The following is a 22,523-nucleotide window of genomic DNA, read 5'->3' as shown; positions in this document are numbered from 1 at the left end:
GCTTTAAAGCACCTTCAAGTCATTCTAAATGTGTAAGGCTATTGTGACAGTTTTCTCAACAAATGGCTTTGAAGGATATCAAAAAATGGAGGTTTTTCCAAAATTTGCAGAAACAGTCAACAAATATTAATTTCTAATCTCCAAATGGTCAGATATATCAAAAGGTGCTCAACATCATTTGTCACTAAAGAAAAGCAGGTTCAAAATATAGTAACTACTAAGCATCTACAGAAATGGCTAAAATTAAAAGGATTGAGAGCAAATTAGACTGACATACTGATGGAGGGGATACAGCTTGAGGCAGTTACTTTTTGATAATTGCTTGGTCATATCTAATAAATCTGGACACACAGGAATCCAGTAAGGCCAGTTGTGTGTATGCCCAACAGAAAGGCAGATATGTGGACTCAGACATATAAAAAATTTTCATATCATACTATCCATAAAAGCCAAAAACTGAGAATAAAAACAATATCCATCTACAATAGACTGAATAAAGGACTGTGATAGGGAACAATGGAATACTGTATATTAAGAGAAAAGAACAAATATTGCTAAATGCAGAAAAGGCAGAATGCCATAGTAAACAAACAAACAAAACCTATGTAATGCTTCTCCTCATCAGAAATAGCAATTCATCTCTCAGGGATCAATCTACATTACCAAGGCACACAAGAGTTGGGGGAAAAAACAAAAGACCACTTCATCAGTGGTGTAAATTAGTAAATTTCAGCTTCAGTTTAGTCACTCAGTCGTGTCTGACTCTTTGCAACCACATGGACTGCAGCACACCAGGCCTCCCTGTCCATCACCAACTCCCGGAGTCTGCCCAAACTCGCGTCCATTGAGTTGGTGATGTCTTCCAACCATCTCATCCTCTCCCGTCCCCTTCTCTTTTCCAATGAGTCAGCTATTCACGTCAGGTGGCCAAAGTATTTGAGCTTCAGTTTCAACATCAGTCCTTCCAATGAACACCCAGGACTGATCCCCTTTAGGAGGGACTGGTTGGATCTCCTTGCAGTCCAAGGGACTCTCAAGAGTCTTCTCCAACACCACAGTTCAAAAGCATCAATTCTTCGACGCTCAGCTTTCTTTATAGTCCAACCCTCACATCCCTACATGACTACTGGAAAAACCAAGCCTTGACTAGACAGACCTTGGTTGGCAAAGTAATGTCTCTGCTTTTTAATATGCTGTCTAGGTTGGTCATAACTTTTCTTTCAAGGAGTAAGCATCTTTTAATTTCATGTCTGCAATCACCATCTTCAGTGATTTTGGAGCCAAAAAAAATAAAGTCAGCCAATTTTTCCACTGTTTCCCCATCTATTTGCCATGAAGTGATGGGAGCGGATGCCATGAAGTGATGGGAGCGGATGCCATGATCTTAGTTTTCTGAATGTTGAGCTTTAAGCCAACTTTTTCATGCTCCTCTTTCATTTTCATCAATAGGCTCTTTAGTTCTTCTTTGCTTTCTACCATAAGGGTGGTGTCATCTGCATATCTGAGGTCATTGATATTTCTCCCAGCAATCTTGATTCCAGCTTGCGCTTCTTCCAGCCCAGCGTTTCTCATGGTGTACTCTGCATATATGTTAAATTAGTAGGATGACAATATACAGCCTTGACGTACTCCTTTTCCTATTTGGAACCAGTCTGTTGTTCCATATCCAGTTCTAACTGTTGCTTCCTGACCGGCATACAGATTTCTCAAGAGGCAGGTTAGGTGGTCTGGTATTCCCATCTCTTTCAGAATTTTCCACAGTTTATTGTGATCCACACAGTCAAAGGCTTTGGCATAGTCAATAAAGCAGAAGTAGATGTTTTTCTGGAACTCTCTTGCTGTTTCCATGATCCAGCAAATGTTGGCAATTTGATCTCTAGTTCTTCTACCTTTTCTAAAACCAGCTTGAACATCTGGAAGTTTACTGTTCACATATTGCTGAAGCCTAGCTTGGAGAATTTTGAGCATTACTTTGCTAGAGTGTGAGACAAGTGCAATTGTGAAGTAGTTTGAGCATTCTTTGGCATTGCCTTTCTTTGGGATTGGAATGAAAACTGACCTTTTCCAGTCCCGTGGCCACTGCTGAGTTTTCCAAATTTGCTGGCATATTGAGTGAAGCACTTTCACAGCATCATGTTTTAGGATTTGAAATAGCTCAACTGGAATTCCATCACCTCCACTAACTTTGTTTGTAGTGATGCTTCCTAAAGCATAATTATACAGGTAAGTTAGTAAATATACCTGTTTCAATAGGATAGATACATTTACTCCATGAAAACAACCCTCCATGTAAAGCAACAGTATACAAATACAAGAAGAGTACATGTGGACTAATAAATACCCTTTTACTGCAAATGCCCAGAACCTTGGCTAAGCATGAAGGGCAAGTTTAATTCAAGAGGCATTTAGTTATATTCAATGACACTTGTTCAAGTTTGCTAATCAAACACCCAAATATGTTATCAAGCTCATCTCCTGGCTCTCATAGGGCTACAGATATAATGTTGACACCTAAAGCAACTTGCATGGAAGAATTTCAAGCCACTTAGGGAGTGGGATCCTCAGAGGAAGTTACTAGTGCTAACCAAAAGCTTAAGGACATTAAAACCAAATCCAAGTCATGTTTGTTTTAAGGATAAACACAGAAGAGGAATTAGGATGAAGGGCTTCAATCCAGAGATGCAAGCACTCATTCACTCATGAACTATTTATTGTGAAACAGTTATTTTTGGCCAACTATTATTTTCTGTGCTAGAAATAAAGTGGTCTTCAGAGAGGTCTTTTCCCTCAAGGTGATCACCTTCTACAAAGATAGACACTATAGGCACCTACTTTTGGTGGGCTAGTGGTAATGAACTCACCTGGCAATGCATGAGACTTAAGAGACCTGAGTTCGGCAAGATACGCTGGAGGAGGGCACAGCCACCCACTCCAGTTTTCCTGCCTGGAGAATCCCATGGACAGAGGAGCCTGGTGGGCTACAATCCATAGGGTTGCAAAGAGTCAAACACAACTGAGGTGACTTAGCATGCATGCATGTACTTACAGGCAGACTTTGTTTTATTGTGCTTCACTTTATAGCACTTTGCAGATACTGCTTTTTTCTTTTTTTTACAAAGTGAATGTTCATGATAACCCAGCCTCAACAAGTCTATGGGTGCCGTCTTCCCAACAGCATTTGCTCACTTCATGTCTCTGTGTCACATTTCGATAATTCACAGTGTTTCACACTTTTTCATTATTATATTTGCTATGGTGACCTGTGATCAGTGACCTTTGATGTAGCTAATACTGCTGACTGAAGACTCAGATAATGATGATTTTTTGGCAATAAAATATCTTTTAATTAAGGTATGTACATTTCTTTAGACATAATGCTATTGCACACTTAATAGACTACAGTATAGTAAACATAAGTTTATATACACCAGGAAACCAAAAACCTCGTGTGACTGGCTTTCTGGCGATATTCACTTTATGGCAGTGGTTAGGACCCGAAACTGCAGCATCTCCAAGGGCTGCCTATAGATAAACAAGATTTACTTTCATGTAGATGCTCTGAGAAAAACACAAATGGAGATTAGAGATAAAGGCTGACTGAGATGAGGAACCAGTTTCAAAAATGTCTTCAGGGACGGCCTTTCTGCAGAGGTCACGTTTGCACACGCAACTGAAAGATCAAACAGAAGGAGTCAAATGAAGATCTGAGAGAGGAGCCATCTAGACAGAGGGACCCTGAGGAGGCCAGAGCAAGGCTGACACATTCAAGGTCCAACAAGGGGCTCAGCATGGTTAGAGTACAGAGTGAGGAAACAGTAGGAAATGGCATGGAAAAGGCAGATGGGAAGCAGATTATGTCAAGCTTTTAAAACCATGATGAGCGGCTTGTTTTTTTTTTTTTTTAATTAATTAATTTATTCTAATTGGAGAATGATTACTTCACAATATTGTGATGGGTTTTGCCATACATCAACATGAATTAGCCACATGTACACATGTGTTTTTATTTTAACTGAAATGAAAACACATTTGTAGGACTTTAAGCAAGACAAATGCAATGCCTACACTTTGAAAAAATCACTCTGGTGCGCTACATAGAAGCCTGCTTCCATACTGAGAAAATTTGGAAATGAAATACCTTTGAATCATCAATAGACCTACTTTCCAATGGACAAAACATTCTCTAAAATGCTTTATAACAGCACCCAGATCAGTGCTCTCTCCTCTACCTTTTTCAGGCTATTTCTAGGATTTTTATTTTTATTTTATTTTACTTAACAATACTATATTGGTTTTGCCATACGTTGACATGAATCCACCATGGGTGTACATAAGTTCCCAATCCTGAACCCCCTCCCCCTCCCTCCCCAGATCATTTCTCTGGGTCATTCCAGTGCGCCAGCCCCAAGCATCCTGTATCCTGTATCGAACCTAGACCGGCGATTTGTTTCTTACATGATAGTATACATGTTTCAATGCCATTCTCCCAAATTATCCCACCCTCTCCCTCTCCCACAGAGTCCAAAAGTCTGTTCTATACATCTGTGTCTCTTGCTGTCTCGCATACAGGGTTATCTAGGAATTTTACGATTGATAGCATTACCCTCACATCATAGAAATCTAAGGAAGATCAGAAATAAAGGACAGTCATATCCCAAGGTTCTCTAAAGAGAAACTGAGTTATAAAGAAATAGCTTATAGGATGTCCCTGCTGGTCCAGTGGTTGAGACCCCATGCTTCCGCTACAGGGGACACCGGTTTGATCCCCGGTTGGGGAACTAAGATCCCAAAGGCTGCACAGGCTGGCCAAAAATTTTTCAAAAAAAGAAATAGCATATGACTCAACATCATCACTACACAATATGAAAAATTCTTTAGGTTGCCAGAATTTGTAACCATGTTTCTGGCTTGCCTTCCTCACAGTTCTGCACGTCTCTAACTAAGTGAGTGAAAAGACATTTTAGGTATGATTTCTAGGTTTCGTGAAGATTATCATCCCTAAACTCAGAGATCATTTTCTCTGTTAACTCTGATCCCTAAAAACTGAGCTGAGATTGTCAGCTCACTAATTACAGCTCACTAATCTTTGTTCTCAATTCATCTGAAAATAGGAAATGCTTCTTATCATCTTTGTGAGACATGAAGTCACAAATATCTTAGTTTCCCCTATAAAACAAATGTCTGAAGCATGTTAGAACATTATCTCCCACTTGGCTATCACTTGAGGTCACTCTCAGGTGAAATACCAATGACCAGAAATGGGTCAAGGATGAGTCCAATTTCATTACCATCTGAAAGCTTTCATATGATAGAACAGCCAGTGCTCCTCTCATTGCCAAACAGATCCCTCCAAAGAAAGTTATTAGTCAAAAGGGCAAGCTAGAATCCCAGTGATGATACTTCTTGTGCCATGAGCACTAGATTAAGTGAGGTAAATAATAGATGGTCTGTTCACTGGGGAGTTGATTTCAGCCCTTCTCAAGATGCAGATGGAAATTTTAACCCACTCACATCCGATCTCAGTCTGGAGCCATCTTTCTTTTCCTCCAAAGAATAGAGACTGAATTTCAGGCTAGTTAAATCATTTCCCAGCTATCCTGTTGTAACCTGATAAGCTACGGGTTCCCAGAAGAAAGAGAACCAGGAATGCTTTCTTGAGAGAGGAGAAGCCATTTTTGGCCTAAGTCATTTTGTGATCTAAACCTGGCCACAATGCTTGCCCTTAAACAGGTCTCAGTAATTAATGATCTAAGGGAACGAAAGAATACAGAAACACTGCCTGTTACCAAGCAAGAAAAGTAATGATAGCAAAGGTGACATGTTAGTTGTGAAGACTGCCAGTATTGTCTCACTAGGAAAGATCAGTCTGAAGCACTCAACCACCAGATTTACAGGAACCTAATGGATGATGATGTTGACCTTGTCTGACCCTTATGACTTCAATCAACTAAAGCTTGGACTCTATCACCCACTCAAGCCTCTTCATGATGCATATATGATACTGGGTTAGCCAAAATGCTCTTTTGGGATTTCCATAAGATGTTGCAGGAAAACCTCAACGAACTGTTTGGCCAACCCAATACTTTTAGCTTTAAACTTCCCCAGTATTACTGTTCTGGAGAAGGCAATGGCACCCCACTCCAGTAGTCTTGCCTGGAAAATCTCATGGACGAAGGGGCCTTGTGGGCTGCAGTCCATGGGGTCGTGAAGAGTCGGACACGACTGAGCGACTTCACTTTCACTTTTTACTTTCATGCATTGGAGAAGGAAATGGCAGCCCACTCCAGTGTTCTTGCCTGGAGAATCCCAGGACAGGGGAGCCTGGTAGGCTGCCGTCTGTGGGGTCACACAGAGTCGGACACGACTGAAGCGACTTAGCAGCAGCAGCAGCAGTATTATTGTTCAGGGAGACATGGCTTTGGGAAAGATCCCTGGTGTTCTCCTCACTTGCTGTAAGTAGTAATAAATCCTTCCTTCTGATCTTCAGCATGGTTGTTTTGGCTCAATACCCATCAAGCGGTGAACTCTGAAAAAAAGAAAAAAAGAGACAAACTCTGTTCTCAGGTAACACTAGGGGTGTACAACAAGAACTTGATGAATCCCTGCTCTGAACTTCTGCCCTGATAGAGCTGACTGCTTGATATTTATCTTCCGAACCCAAATCAGGTTATAGCACATAACCTTATTCTCTTGGTGGAGGCACTCATTTGAGCCTCTTTTGATTTTGATTTTATATGTGTATGTACACATATACACAACTATGCTGGCTAATCTTTTTTTCTTTTCCCGAATCCAGTCTGGTTTCTCATTCAATTCAGCTGATGGGAGACTCTGGTAGAACAGAGGGCAGGAACAAAGGGAGGTCAGGATATGTAAGTTCTCCCTGAGCTCAGTTGCTGGATGGTAGGGTTACATTTCTCCACGGAAGGCCACCGTTCCATCTGGCTGCCCTCACAGACAGCTTCTAGACTCCCTTGTTCTCTTCACCTTGAAATACCTCCCTGAAAATTCCATACATTAATTTCTTTTTGTTTGAGCATACCGTCACTTTCCTGCCTTGCTATACCAGGCTTTACTTACAACATTCAATTACAAAAATATTATATTGGGATTACTACAGTATATATATTAGCAACATTAATATTATTTTACTATAGAAGATCAAGGGTACAATGTAATCAATCTAAGATATTTCATTGGAATTAATTATAAAAGAATAGCTTTATATGATTCTTGAAACAATGGGTGAACATTTGCCTTAGCGTGCATCAGCCAATAAACTAAGTTTAAACATTTAAAGTAAACAGAAAAGAGCTAATATTTATTTTAAGTCCTCTGTGTACTGGAGAATTTATATATTTTTCATTTCAGTGGCATTTTTCACTGTTTGACTCTTGTACTTCTTCTTGCTATTTTCTCTTTATTGAAACTCGGACTATGTTCATTCTTCTTCCCAGTTTGGTGAACATCTTTGGAATTATCGTGTCCAACTCTTTTCTTAGATACTTATCTCCACTTCACTTACTTTTTTTTCTGACGTTATGTCTTATTTCTTCATTTGGAACACACTCCTCTGTCTCCTCGTGTTGCCCAATTCTCTGTGTTTATTCCTTGTGTTAGGTGGATTGGTTATGTTTCCCAATCTTGGAGAAGCAGGCTTGTGTAGGAGACATCCTGTGGGGTCCTTAACATGCTCCCTCTGTTCAACAGAGTGTGTGCTCTAGGGGTGCCCCTTATGTGGGCAGGCTACATCATTCTGCTGTGGCAGGGCCAGTTACCGTGGGTGTGCTGGTAGGCGGGGCTGGTTCCCTGGCCTGGTTGGCTATAAGACCATGCTTTGTGTAGTTGCTTGGGGTCTGCTAGAGAGCAGAATAAGTTGACTGTGGTCCAGGGAGGCTCGGGGCTGCTGCCAGCCTGCTGGAGGACAGGGCTAGGTCCCTGCATGGCAGTGTGCATAGCCCACTAATGAAGCTACAGATTTTGGAACTCAATTTCCCTCTGCCATATAAGCCAAAGTGCAAACATCGAGCACAAATGCTTTTCTACCTTTTTCCCCAGCATTTCCACTAACAAATGGTTAGTTCCCAGGTAGTGCTAGTAGTCAAGAATCTGCCTGCCAATGCAGGAGAGGCAAGAGAGGAGGGCTTGATCCCTGGGTCAGAAGGATTCCCCTGGAGAAGGAAATGGCAACCCACTCCAGTATTCTCGCCTGGAAAGTTCCATGGACAGAGGAGCCTGGAGGACTACAGTCCATGGAGTCACAAAGAATCAGACGCAACTGAGAGACTGAGTGAAGTCTGGCTGAAGGGTTTTCAGCCGTCTCCTGACACATTAGTGAGTGCCACGGCCCCGCAGCCCTCTTCCTTTGCTCTGGGACTGTGGACACGGAAAACCTCCTGCAGCCCACTTCCCACAGTTCCCCTCTTGCTGCCACTTCCTCCTGCCTGTGTTTGACTTTCCTCAGGATCAGCTAATTTCAGTTCAGCTCGCCAAGTCTCCACCACAAGAGGGGAAGCTCCTTGAGCCTGCTGCCTCTCACTCCCTCCCTGCTCCCATCTCCACCTCGGCTCCATGACATCATTTATCCATTTGCAGACTTCCTCTCTGCTCCCACAGCTCAGATCACAGGCATGGGTGGAGGCAGAGACTCCTGTTCCCCTCAGCCTTTCCCTTAGCTTAATTGCAAATGACCGTATCGATTACCAGGGGTAAAGAGTGTCCAGTCAGCATCCCCAGAGAAGACTGTCTGAGAGAGTTGAGGCTTTTCCACTTACCTTTTAAGGATTCATTGTTCTTTTCTCTTGGGATTTGCCATTGCAATTAATCTCTCTAAATCAGTGTGTTCTCCTCTTTCAACTTTTTTCTTCCTCCTTAACTGTCTCATTTCCTCCCTCCCTTCCTGCCTCTCTTTCTTCTTCCTGTTTTTCCTTCCTCCACCCAACTCTTCATTTTGCTCCTTTCTGGGAAAAAAACAAATGGTAAGTGAATAATGATAAGCAAATTTTAAAAGGTGATAATCAAGGGGTGAACCTCAAATGCCTAGCCCCTAGTGGCAATGCATAAAGAAAGAAGGCACTGTATAGAAAGGGCCATGTTCATGGAAGAAGACACACTAAAAAAATATGCCTACATGTGAATGCTCTATTTTGATAAAATGTGCTTAATTCTCCACATATAAGTAATGACATTATAGGTTGCTCACAACCGAGTAGGAGGGTTTGAGAGCTTTTTTGCACAAATTCACTAACTTCCTCAAAAATTAGCCTTATGTATACTAAAAAATAAATTTTACCCATCTTTGTCCACATGGTATTTTGTTCAAAATCAAGGATAACAAATATATGGCATAATTCCCACATCTCTCACTCCCCAGCCCCGCCACATTAGTCTTTGCTAATTGTTCACTACTATTTTTCCATTTCTGCTTAGAAGCAGTTCCTGCTTTTCTTAGAACAGTCATCCAAATAGCTTGCACCAGTTAATAGAAGACACCCTGAAAGAGAAATCTATTTCCTACTCTTGTAAAAGAAGTTTAGGCACAAGCTACTAACCGTGAGCTATTAATCATCTCCATATATTGCATTATGGGTTGTATTTTTTTATTTTCTAAATTATCAACATGTGCTATGATGATGCATCACGTTAATAATCAGATACAAATCAAGTTTTCATTAGGAAATTGACTATCCTACATAATTTAAAGACAGGGTTACCAACAAATAGATTTCATTGTGACAATACCAAAATGGAAAGTCATGCAAATTATCTGAGCAAATCTTTTTATCTTACCTAATTCTCTAAGAATTATAAATACCCCAAGATAATCATATTTAATTATGTCATTTTAAAGACATAAACAGAGAAGGCAATGGCACCCCACACCAGTACTCTTGCCTGGAAAATCCCATGGATGGAGGAGCCTGGTAGGCTGCGGTCCATGGGATTGCTAGAGTCGGACACGACTGACCCCTTCACTTTCACTTTTCACTCTCATGCATTGCAGAAGGAAATGGCAACCCACTCCAGTGTTCCTGCCTGGAGAATCCCAAGGACGGGGAAGCCTGGTGGGCTGCCGCCTATGGGGTCACACAGAGTCAGACATGACTGAGCGACTTAGCAGCAGCAGCAGCAGCAAAGGCATAAAGACCAGGATTGATTTTTCAATCACGGTTTAAGACTTTTATTTTTAGGGGAGCAAGGAGAGACGGGAAATGACAAAACAAGCTGCCTGTGATGATTAGTAAGTTGAACACAACAGGCTCCAAAGAAAGAATTGTCCTCAAGGGGAAAAACATTTTCTATTTCCATTGATAAACCTTCAAGTTAGTTTCAGTATAACACTGGGGAAAATGTTAACATTCACAGGTTAAAATATTACCCCGGCTTAAAATTAAAGGGTGTGCATGTGTACATATGCACGTACACTTCTATTTCACCTTTACTTACATTTACCTTGACGTTTACCTGGACTTTCGTAATGGCATTTATACCTAACAATTTATCCTTAACACAAACCCTACAATTTTATTCTCAAAAGAAACTCTTAGTAAATATTGGTCAAGGATAAGGAATCTGACAGGGAAGCTAATATTGGCTTTGACTTTTAACATTTTTTTTCTCATTTCTATTTAAAAGAGAAATCAGAAACCATTAGCATTCAGGATTTAAGCTTTAGTATGCATCTTGTGAACAATCCTGGAATGATATCAGAGCTATGACAAACATCTGAATAATATTCTTGTAGTTTGGTGTGAGATATGATTTACTAAAATCACTTAGCTACATTTCACACACCAGATACTCCTACTCACAACCCTGAAGATTATAGGTTGGAATCCTGGATAGCCCCCCCTAAAAGTCACAGAGTTAATGTATTTATTTGACAAAAAGGTATTGAGCGTCTCTTATTGCTAGATTGTCTCCTTGTTAGAAAGTGAACAAGATAGATATGTCCCCTGGCTCATAGAGCTCACAGGTTAGTGAAGAATATAGACAAATAAACGGCCAAATACAATACAGTGTGTTAGTATTTACTAAATGATGATTCACGATCGTGCAGCATCAAAATCACCCAAGGGTTTTTTATAAATACATATTCTCAGAACTCTGCTCCAGGCATCCTGAATCAGAACCATGCTTTAGCAAGCCAGGAAGGTCAGGAGAGACAGCTCACTTCCCAGAGGAAACGAGTCTCAAAAAACGCCGGGAAGTGATCAAGGAGAGGCGAGTGTGCGGCTACTGTTGGGCGGGTCAAGGCCAGGGCTGCTGGGCCGAATACAATGAGGGTGGGAGAAGGCCGTTACAACCTGAAGAAGCAGCACGCATGACACCTTAAATGTGAGCAAGCATTTATGACGATCACGGCATAGCATACAGTGTGGAGCAAGGCAGGCCTAGGGACACAGTCGAGAGAAATAAAACTAGTGATGTGAGCTCTGGCTCATGCAGGACCTCTGTTTTAAGGAGTTTAGACTAATTCAGTAGCAGTTAGCAGAGGAGGAATTTGCTCAGGGTCAGCGTTACAATGTTTCTGGCTTGAGAATGGTGTAGATGTTGTAAAGATTTCTCCAAGTATGGAGTACAGAAGGAAAAAGGAGTCCTGGGGGTAGGTGAGAGATTCCATTTTGAACACAGTTTTGAGATCCCTGTTTTACCATCTACAGTAATTAACAGTTGTCAGTTCCAGGGGAAAGTTAGGAGTCACCAATCATTTACTGAACCAACAGTCACTGAGCACTTCCTCTGTGCTACAGCTTGTGCTCACTCTAGAGAAACAACAGTGAAAGGGGAAGGTGGGGTCCCCTGGACCTCCTTGTGGATAATTACTGAAACCCTAGGAGTGCAAGAGATCATCCCAGAAGGGGGGTGTAGTTAAAATGGGTAAAGATTGAGAAGATGAGTGGCACACACTCTATAAATGTTAACTACTGACCAAATAAGCAAAAATCAACAGCAGTCATTGCAGAGAATTAAAATGCGATCAGATCAAGTACTGCCGGTAAAGAAGTCTGAGCACTGAATGATACTAACAAAGAAAAAGCCATCCATCTGAAGATCAGGGAGAACAATGAGAGACTGAGGGCATCGCCAAGGTGCAGACCCTGAGATAGGAGAGGGTGCACACAAGGCTCTGTCTCACGTTGGGCTCTGAAGGCCTGGTAAACGCACTTGGATTTTAGCCTAAATGGAAGGGGAAAGGTTACATGGTTTTAAGCCCGAGAGTGACGTGATGCCATGTATAATTTTTAAAGATATTACTCTGGCTGTCTCGTGGAGAACTGATTTTGAAAGAGGAAGAGAGAAAGCTGGGAGATGCTTCAGGATGCTGTTTTAGGCATCCAGGCCAGAGATGATGATGATGCCAGCTTGGTCTCATAGTGATTGGATTTCATTTGTTTTCCTAGAGTATCAAGAATGGACTTGCTGATGAAGTAAATGTAGGAAAATGAGAAGAAAGAAACAAATATAACTCCTAATTTGGGGGAGCAAGGGTGGACGGTATACCAATTACCGAGTTACATTTTAAAAAAAGAGAGAAAGAGGTTGGGATTTTTGACTTCTTCAGGAACTCTCATATTGGATACCATTTTATTGTTTTCCTAAGTATAAGTTACTTGAGGAGAAAGAGCATAGTTCCTGCCACAAATGGTTTACTCTCCCTACCCTTGTTTTTTCAAATGGTCTGAAAATGTCTGAAATGTTTTCAGACAGTCTGAAAACAAGGAATGTTTTTGAACAAATGAGTAAATGAGAGAACATGTCCTCAAGTGGAAAATGAAACCGCTACTATCATGAGTTGTTTTTCTACTGCTTAATTTTACTGTGTTCTCCTAGAGCATTAATCTCTATTGTGGAGTGTGTGTGCGTGTGTGCGTGCATGTACACACTCAGTCTCTCAGTTATGTTTGACTTTTTGTGACCCCCATGGACTGTAGCCCGCCAAGCTCCTCTGTCCATGGAATTTTCCAGGCAAGAATACTGGAGTGGGTTGCCATTTCCTACTCCAGGGGATCTTCTCGACCCAGTGGTAGAAGCTGCATCTCTCATGTCTCCTGAATTAGCAAGTGGATTCTGCAGCACTAAACCACCTGTGAAGCCCTGTCATGGGGTCCTTGATCTTTATTTACTAAAATATGGATAAAAATAAGTTGTAGCACTTCCTTACACTTTTAAGAAAAGAAACATGTAAAATAAAGGAAAATATCATAAAAAAGGCTTTTCAGAGACAGCAGATTTACCCCTGGAGAGGCTACTCAGCATCTGGAGCTATTTGACTTCAGAAGGGATGAATGGTGGTTGTGAAAAAAATTCACATTAAGTAAGTACCTATATATGCCAGATATCATTTAGATGTGTTTTACACCTCACAACAACACAAAAGGGAGATGACATATTATTATTACTATTATTTGCATTTTATAGATGTGGAAACTGAGCTCTCAAAGAGGAAATGACTTGTATAAGGTTTTTTAACAACAAGGTGCCTAGTCAGGAGTCAAACCAGGCCAGTCCATGCTCACAGTTTTTGTTTTTTTGCATCTGAGGTTTCCCGAGGCAGAGACCAATAAGACTTGTGTCTGAGAAGTCAGTGGAGACCTAGGAGAGACCTATACACAAGTTCATGGACACTTAGGAGCCATTCCGCCCCCCGCCCCAGGTTTCACAGATGAGCAGTGCAAGGGTTCTCCAGGAAGACCTGCCAAGCATAGACACATCTACTTCAGGGCAATCAAAGATCTGGAAGACCTTTCCTAATTGGGCAACACACACCTGGAGATAAGAAAGCTGAACTGAATGAATGTGGTCTCTCAGATTTTTTTCCCAGTCAGATGAAACCCAGACATTGGGATGGCCAATCTGAAACCTTCAAGTCTGTGAACCTGGACCACAGCTCTTAAAGCTGGAGCTGTTTGACTGTCTCTCCCATCCCAAGTGCCTGTTTAGCTCACAAGCCTCTTGGCCCACAGAAAGAGATGTTGAGGCAGGAGAAAGTTTAGGCTAAGGGTCTTAATAAATGGTTCCTATGAAATTCGCTTCTTCCATTGTACAAACTGGAAAAGAGATCTTCAAGTAAATCATTCCAATAACTCCATTCTTATTGTATCCTCTGTCTCTCCTGGAAGCCCTCTACTAGCTGTGTTTATTCTTACATTCTGTTTGACACCTCAAACCCAACCTCTTTTACACACATACACACCATTCACTTATTTCTAAGACATCACAGAAACAAGGAAATATTTCAAGCAGCTAGGTTTCATTTTAGCAAGAGGAAAATTTGGCATTGAAGGAACTTTCTAGGACAGAGGTTCTTAATCATTTTTGTAGCATGAAACCCTTTCACAGTCTGGTGATTGCCATCAACCCCTTCTCCAAATAATGTTTTTAAATGCATAAGATGAAATACACAGGATTAAAAAGTGCATGCGTATGTGCTCAGTTGCTCAGTTATGTTCAACTCTTTGTGACTCCATGGACTGTAGCCCATCAGGCTACTCTGTCCATGAAATTTTCCAGGCAAGAATACTGGAATGGGTTGCCGTTTCCTTCTCCAGGGGATCTTCCTGACCCAGGGATCAAATGTGCACCTCCTGCATTGACAGGTGGATTCTTTACCACTGCGCTACATGGGAAAAGCCCAGGATTAAAAAGAAAGTCAATTATATTGAAATAAAGTTTCAAAATACAAAAAAATACAATACAAAATACAAAAAAATTTTTTTTAAGTTTCAAAAAACAGGGCTCTGATATAGTTATTTATGCAGTTCTGTATTGATACATTAAATAAAAAGATCTAGCAGTTGGTCTAATAGCTACCATTATTTTTAAGTGGTGACAATCCTAAATGATATTCAGAGCTATCTGCAACCAACATAAACTGATAAAAGAACGAACTGTGATTCCTATTAGTACCAAAATCATGGGTATGCTGAAATGCAATTTGTCTACATTCGAAAATGAAGGGAAATAAATTCTTAGTGGTTAAGGAAACTAAAAATGTAGTGTTTCCACCTCCAGGTTATGAGCCTCTTAAGTTTATGTTAAGAATCACTGTTTTATAGAATACTATAAAGATCATAAATTAAGTGCAACTTGATAAATAAAGTGCAACTAAAATAGCTCTGACTCTTTTAGTCTTCACATGTTTGTTTTTGTTGTTTAGTCCCTAAGCCGTGTCCCACCCTTTTGCAACCCCATGGACTGTAGCCCCCCAGGTTCCTCTGTCTATGGGATTTCCCATGCAAGAACACTGGAGTGGGTTGCCATTCTCCTTCTCCAGGAGATCTTCCTGACCCAGGGAATGAATCCTCTCTAGCACTGCCAGCAGATTCTCTACTACTGAGCCACCAGGGAAACCCCTTCAATGTGGTATTTCCGCTTAACTTCATTATAAGAATAATCTGCTGACTGTTTCAAAGTGGCCTAAGACAGTTTGGACAAGCACAACTCTTTGGTGGAGAAAGTTAATTACAGAATAGTTTGAGGTGAGAGGAAGTTAGCTAGAGAATCTTATACCAAGTTATAAACAAAATAATTTTTAGAGAAAATTCTGTTGTTATAAATATAGAATATATTAAACATTTACATGCAATCAAATCTCTATTTTGTAAGCTGGATGAAACCTTACTTTCCTGCCTACCATCTTGCATGAATCTTTCTCTCCAGGTAAGTGTTTTAACATTTGGGGGATGTAAAACTGTGACTTTAATAGTTATCATCAGGCCATCAAGGACCAGCCACAAAGTCATTAAGGGTTCAAGCATCAGAGGCCATCCCTGAGAACCACAGGCTATGAGCCTCCTTGAATTACACCCTCTGTCCATGCACATCTATGCAACATCACTAAAATATTTCAGCCAGGCCACATCTCAGAACAGTTTTCATTTTATCTCACCAGAGTACGGTTCTATTCAAGATCATGCCAAAAACCAAGTCACTAATTTCACTGAGTAAACCCTTGTCTGACCTTCATTATGCTGATTAGAAAATCCTCAGATGTTGATTGAGCTATAGATAGTTAAAGGCTTTTAGTAGTCACCTTTGGAATTAGCCTTTTTCCTATGATGTTAAGCACCTTCCTTGGAGTGTAGATTCTTGATTAGAGATACTGAATGGCCCTAGAGTTGAAGCTTAAACTAACTAGCATGCACATAATATTGTACAGTGTGTGCCAAAGTGTTTTAAAGTAAATCATCACAGACACTTGTAATAGTCCCCCATTCAGCTTGAAAGTAACAAGTGTGATACTTTAATTCTCTCACCGAGTATTTCTGGATGCCTGACAGAATGCTCACATGTCCTCAGATCTACCATGTTGTCATTTGGTACCTCAAGTGAGGTACTATCACTGAAACTTTCTGCATCTTCTCTTGTCACTCTTCATCATCCCCTCCTTTTTCCAAATACCAGCACTTTAAAAACGTAAGATTGAACTCCAGGACTGAAATGAGATCCTTCTTTAACAAATTGTTTAGTTTCTATTATCTTCAGTTCAGTTCAGTCGTGTCCAACTCTTTGCGACCTCATGAACTGCAGCATGCCAGGCCTCCTTGTCCATCACCAACTCCCAGTTATCTTACATTGTCTTATTTACTAAGATCGCCAGTAAAGTATGAGCTGTTTATTTATTAGTTTAGTTGTGTACTTTCAGCTCCTTACAGGGAAGGGAGATAAGAGGTCCCATTAATTCCCGTTATTATTGCAAAAGTCTAAGCATCTTTTTTCTATACAATGTAGAGATGAATCGTTCATTCTAAAGGAACTAGAAAATGTATGCTCATGGCACTTGCAAGTTATTACAGTCTAATTGTAGTTAATTTTATTTTATTCTCTGGGACAACTAATCTCTCGATAACATTTGCAGTGACTGATTAAAATCCACTCACTCCTTGCTAAAATCAAGGTCTTTAGATAATTGATGTGCTAATAGACCCGCAATTATTTGAGGCTGTGCTTCCTCACGGAGAGCAAGTCAAGGAATGGATAAAGCGCACATAAAGCACCTATTTTGCAACAGGAGCTCTGATAATTGCCAGGAGACAGCCTGCTTATCAGTTGTGAGAGGTTTTCATCCTTCATTAATATGGAGTTCAGTTGGACATCAGAGAAACTGGCCCCCATGGGAATATGCTTTGAATCTCCCATTATCTCATTTTCCATACATTTGGCTTGACCCACTTTTTATCTACATTCACAGAGAGATCTGGCTTTTCACATATGGGCTTTTTAAACAATCAGCTAGCCATGAACCTGGAGTCCCTAAAGCTCCACGCAGTGTCAGTTGCTATAAATTTGGACAAGTGTGTCCACCAATAAAGTATCAGTTTAAACGGTTCAGACTAAATATTTTAGAAGTAGACAAAATAAATATTCTGAAGTGCTAACCTGTGAGTTCTCCATGCTGTGGCTCGTGCTTGCATGGCTTCCTGCGGTGGGCTCTCAATGGAGGCTATAGGTCTGGACTGTTGGAAAGCTGCCCTGTCCTGCTTTAGGTTTCTTGTACAGCAGGCTGAGCCCTCTACTGAGTTGAAACATACCTGTGAAGAGATTGGGAGTAATGTTTTAAGATTCCATTTAGTGAGGCAAGAACTACAGTCCTGGGCTTGGAAAAGAATGTTTAAGTGGATCACAATTCTTTACGGCTTTGGCTCTCTTTATCTTTGGCCTCATAAAGAATATTCTTTCCTGGGAGTTTATAACTGAGGTTCGTTAAAGATGATTTTTACAATTATGAGTGATGACTGGTTTGTTTTTTGACTCCATCATCATTATGGTGCAAAACAAATATCCAAAGTGGTCAATTATTGTGGCGATTATCAAGAAAAATCAGTTGTTCAGTTATTAGTAGAGTATACTTTTCAGGTACTACACTAATGGTTGACATATGTTTTGAGTTTAGTGCGTGGCAGTCTCTGTGTTAAGTGTTTTATCCCCAGCATATCATTTAACCCTTACAAGAAGTATTATTTCTATATTACATCCCAACAAGTACCATTCTCCTCCCCATTTTACAGATGAGTACACTCAGGAAGGGAAACGTTAACTCAACTAGGGTCCTACATGTAATAAGTAGCAGATCCCAGGCCAAAACCAGAATAGTAATTGACTGTTTGATGAGAACCCTGTTAGGTATAACCTGTGGTCTTCTGAACAAAGTTGAACGAGGGAGAACTGGCCATCCATCATCTTAACCAAGTTTAACTTTTGTTGTTGATATTTAAGCATAATTTTGTCCTGGGAAATTCACAGTGAGTGATTGTGATTGCATTTTCCTCATCTACATGCCTCTGACACTCTTGTTGAGGATCCTAATCTTGTGCAGAGCTGTCTTTGGAGCTGACGATGCTGCCACATCCCACTCCTGTGGGAAATGGAGAGATGACATGCATAAAATTGAATAAAATGTATTAGGGCCAAGTTAAACTGCTAATAAGATAATCACAGTAATAGATCCAAAAATTATTTTTAATCTAGTTTTAATTACGTAAGTTCATTCCAGAAGTCCTACTGATGTGATGAGAAATTCACAAAATCTATACAAATTGAAAACAGAAATTATACTGCTTATTAAATACTATCTCTATATTATCACATATGTAAATTTATGCACATATACATAAATTATACATTTACATGTATAAACTTTAATTTATCAGGACTACTCAATTTCATCTCCTAGTCAATAATTTAGTACTTATTATAAAGTTCAATATTCCCATCAAAATATATTCGCCCATCAATGATGAGAAAACATAAAAGCATTACAGAATGTATTTTCTAAACACAACTCGCTTCCCATTTTAGAAACTTGATGTCACCAAGGCATTACCATCAAATTTAACTTCTGTATTTTACTTTAAGATAAAAATAGAGAAGAAAGCTTTCAAATCTGTAAGTCCAAGAAAAACTATAATTAGAATCCCTGGCTCTGGCTTAAGATGTATTCTACATCTTATTTCAGCTTGACAGTAGGCAGGAGATTTCTCATTCAATTTCAAGTTGAAGCCAGAATGAAAAATGCTTTAAAAAAAAATGCTCTGGTTTCTGTCCTTATAATTCCCTTCTCCCCATGAAATGAACCTATGCAGAATATTTGAAATAGCATCCCAAATATACCCAGCTCTTGTCTATTTGTCATTAAAGAAGTTGGATGACTGAGTTTTGAGGGGTCCATGGTGGATCCAATTGGAAACTCATGTCTACAGGGCTTTCCCACCAATGGGTTTCCAGGAGACTCAAAACACTGTTATTTGCAGAGCAGTTCCTGTGGCTCATGGCTGGTGTTAGATATTGCATAAGCCTTGGGATTTGAAACTCAAGACAGGCTCCTGTGGATTCTCAGCTTTCTTTTTAGTTAAGGACAGAAGACTATCTATCTATCTCTGTGGCTGAGCTGTCAAAAATGCCTGCTCTGAAAATGGATAGGCCTGTAGCTGCGAAATTACTGGCCAGGAAACCTACAGTGGCAGGGCTCAAAACCTCCTCTGAAGATATGATATGGAAATAAATGAGGGGGGTTGAATCGGAAGGTCAGGCTAGAGGTCAAAACACTACTGTCTTTAATGGACTGATCTTTCTCAAGAGAAGTGTTGGATTCCCTTGCTTAAGACGTTTCAGTAATCAACGCCTGGGGCAAGAGTACAAATAGGATCCCATATACATAAGGTTAAATATATAAAAACTATTCAATTTAATAAATTGATAAATAGAATATGTTCTGGGAAAAATATGCCTTTATATTACATTGTCTTATATATAACATGTAAAATTCTGTTTTTTTAAATATGAAGTCAGGAAAATAGCAAAAATAACTAAAGTGTGTCACTATTCTGCATATTTTAGTATTCTGTTTAGTCTGGTGAGTTTAGAATGGGTAATAAAAGCACACAAATATAGATTTTACATATGTCTATAATATTGACTTCCCTGGTGGCTCAGATGGTAAAGCGTCTGCTTACAGTGCAGGAGACCCGGGTTCGATCCCTGGGTTGGGAAGATCCCCTAGAGAAGGAAATGGTAACCCACTCCAGTATTCTTGCCTGGAGAATCCCATGGATGGAGAAGCCTGGTTGGCTACTGTCCATGGGGTCGCAAAGAGTCGGACACAACTGAGCAACTTCACGAATTCACTGTAATGTCAGGTGAGGGTATGTTCCTTGGTTCTTTGTCTTGTCACAAAGATTTAGAGTGACGGACATTAAAGCCCCCTCGGCCCCTCTCACCTGAGACTATGAGCAATTATGTCAATAGCTATCCTGATCTTTAGACTAAAATTCATATATTTCAAACACAATAGAGAAGACAAGGGTTTTTATGCGCAAACTTGCTTTTCTTTTTTCCACTTGATGCTTCCCTCATTCTTCCATGTTCTCATCCCCAACCAAAGGAAAGAAAACAAATTATTCTTGTTTTTCATTTTTTATAATGTTGGGTGCTTTGAAAAACTCTAGTCCTTTTGCTTTCGAACCCTTTCACTTCACTCCTTCCTGATTAATTGGCCATTAAAGACTCAAACACAGATATCACCATATATGGGAAACCCTTCTCACACCCATCTGAGTAAGGGTCCCTTCCAGGTACTTCTCCAGCACCCTGGGTCTCCTTCCATTATAGAATTGGCCACACTGTAGTGTAATCTTCTAATGAGAAGACTGCTCCTAATTATTTGCATGTTAAGGACAAGAACTGCATTTAATTTGATTTTATAATCCCTCCACCTTGTACATCATCAATTGATGTATTGTAGGTGATTAATAAACATCTGCTAAAAATAAGCTATTAAATAAGTAAAGACACTTAACTGTTGAATTCTTGCCAGTGTAGGGTGATATCAACTCTATTTATATCCATTTGTTTGATTTTGCCAGAGAGCCAAAGCATGGTCAAATCAAAGCCCATCCCTGGGATGTCCACCCAGAACAAGGCCTTTATGGGGGTCATAAAACAAGGCACTTCCCTCAAGGTACACAGACTTCTCTTCAAATAGAAACTGAGGTGGCTGGCATCAAGCCTTGCCTCTATTCCGCTTACTCCTTATAAGCCTCAACTTCATCCCTTTGTCACCACATGTGTGAAAAGACAGCTGATGTCAGTGTTCCAGGCAGAGTTTTCAAAAAAGGTCAACCAGCATTCAGATTTATGCTGCTAAAATTCATCCCTTCTCTTTCAAAAATTTAATGAGAAAGGACAGCTTTGTGAAATGGAGGAGCAAGAACAATATTGCTTAAATAAATTGGAATTTGCACTTTGATTACCCTGCAGTTTCTGCCATACTTTACTGGAAATGCTCCCTGCGGTGCAGGCTTTCTCTGGAATGACATCATCATATGAAGCCATCCTCACTATAATTATTTCCATCCATATTTGTAGAGCACATAGCAAGAACATTCGGTAAGGAATATTTGATGCATAGAGAACCATTTAAAACTGTAGGGTCACCAGAAAGCCCCATTAAAAGGCAAATGATATATCTTTATGCATGCCTTGAACCCCAAAGGAGATATTTCACATTCACATTTAGAAGAAGAAACAGAGTCTCTTTCAAACAATGAGACTCTGATAAGAGCAAATATCCTATGCCATGAAATAACAAACAAGTATAGCTTCAGTTTCTTTTCTTGGAATAACACTTTTAAAAAACTGTGACGTTGCAGGAGCTGGCATATTTTAGTTCACATTGTCAAATTGAGATCCTTTTGGAACTTAGGCTCTGTCAGTGCTAATACCAAGTATTGGGATTTCAAATTTTTATTCTTGGGAATCCTGGTTTAGAAATTGATTGTTCTCTTTTGAATGTATTATTTTCAATTTTAATAAAAGTGAAAACACCAATGTATTAATTTTCTCAAAAATCAAATAGTTAGAAAAACAAGATGCTTTCACACTGTACATGATATACATGTAAAAGCTGAGATGGCTACCCTCACAATTTGCAATTCCCTGATTTCCTGGGGCTAACTGTAGTAGAGGTGGGGGTGGGGGAATGCAGCCTCCCGCTGTCGTGATGTTAAAAATAGGTGGGCAGGTTCTTTGTCTTCTGGAAAAGAAAAGCTTCTACCATCTGCTCACCGAGGCTCTGATTTTGTTTTAAATGTAGAAAAACACGTGTTGAACTCTGCAGTTAGTGATAAGGCCCAAATTCATGTGTTCATCCACTCATCCATTCAACATAACAACAAGGGAAAAGAAAAAAGGTATTGAATATGAAGTTGAATTGAGAAGTGTACTTAACAGGACGGAAACGAGATTCTTCTATTTCCCTCTAACCACTGTTTCCAAACCTGCTCTGTAAAATCTCCCTTCCATGTCCTTTAATGTCATCTTGATCAAATGCTATCATTTTTAACTAGTATCAGTTGCTTAAAAGTTCAGACTAATCTCTTGTTTGAAATTTCTGTCTGCAGCAGTATACTGCTTTTGCTTCTCCCCCTCCAAGGTGGTCTTCAACCTTGTTGGCCACCACCTGCTATCTTCTTCTCTCTTCTGAGCTCTCCCACCCTGGCCTTGTCCCACCAGGAGGATGGTTG

This window comes from Budorcas taxicolor, chromosome 11 (assembly GCF_023091745.1).
Source record: "Budorcas taxicolor isolate Tak-1 chromosome 11, Takin1.1, whole genome shotgun sequence".
Lineage (NCBI taxonomy): Eukaryota > Metazoa > Chordata > Mammalia > Artiodactyla > Bovidae > Budorcas > Budorcas taxicolor.
The sequence above is the reverse complement of the archived record's forward strand: the minus strand, read 5'-3'. Positions refer to the sequence as shown.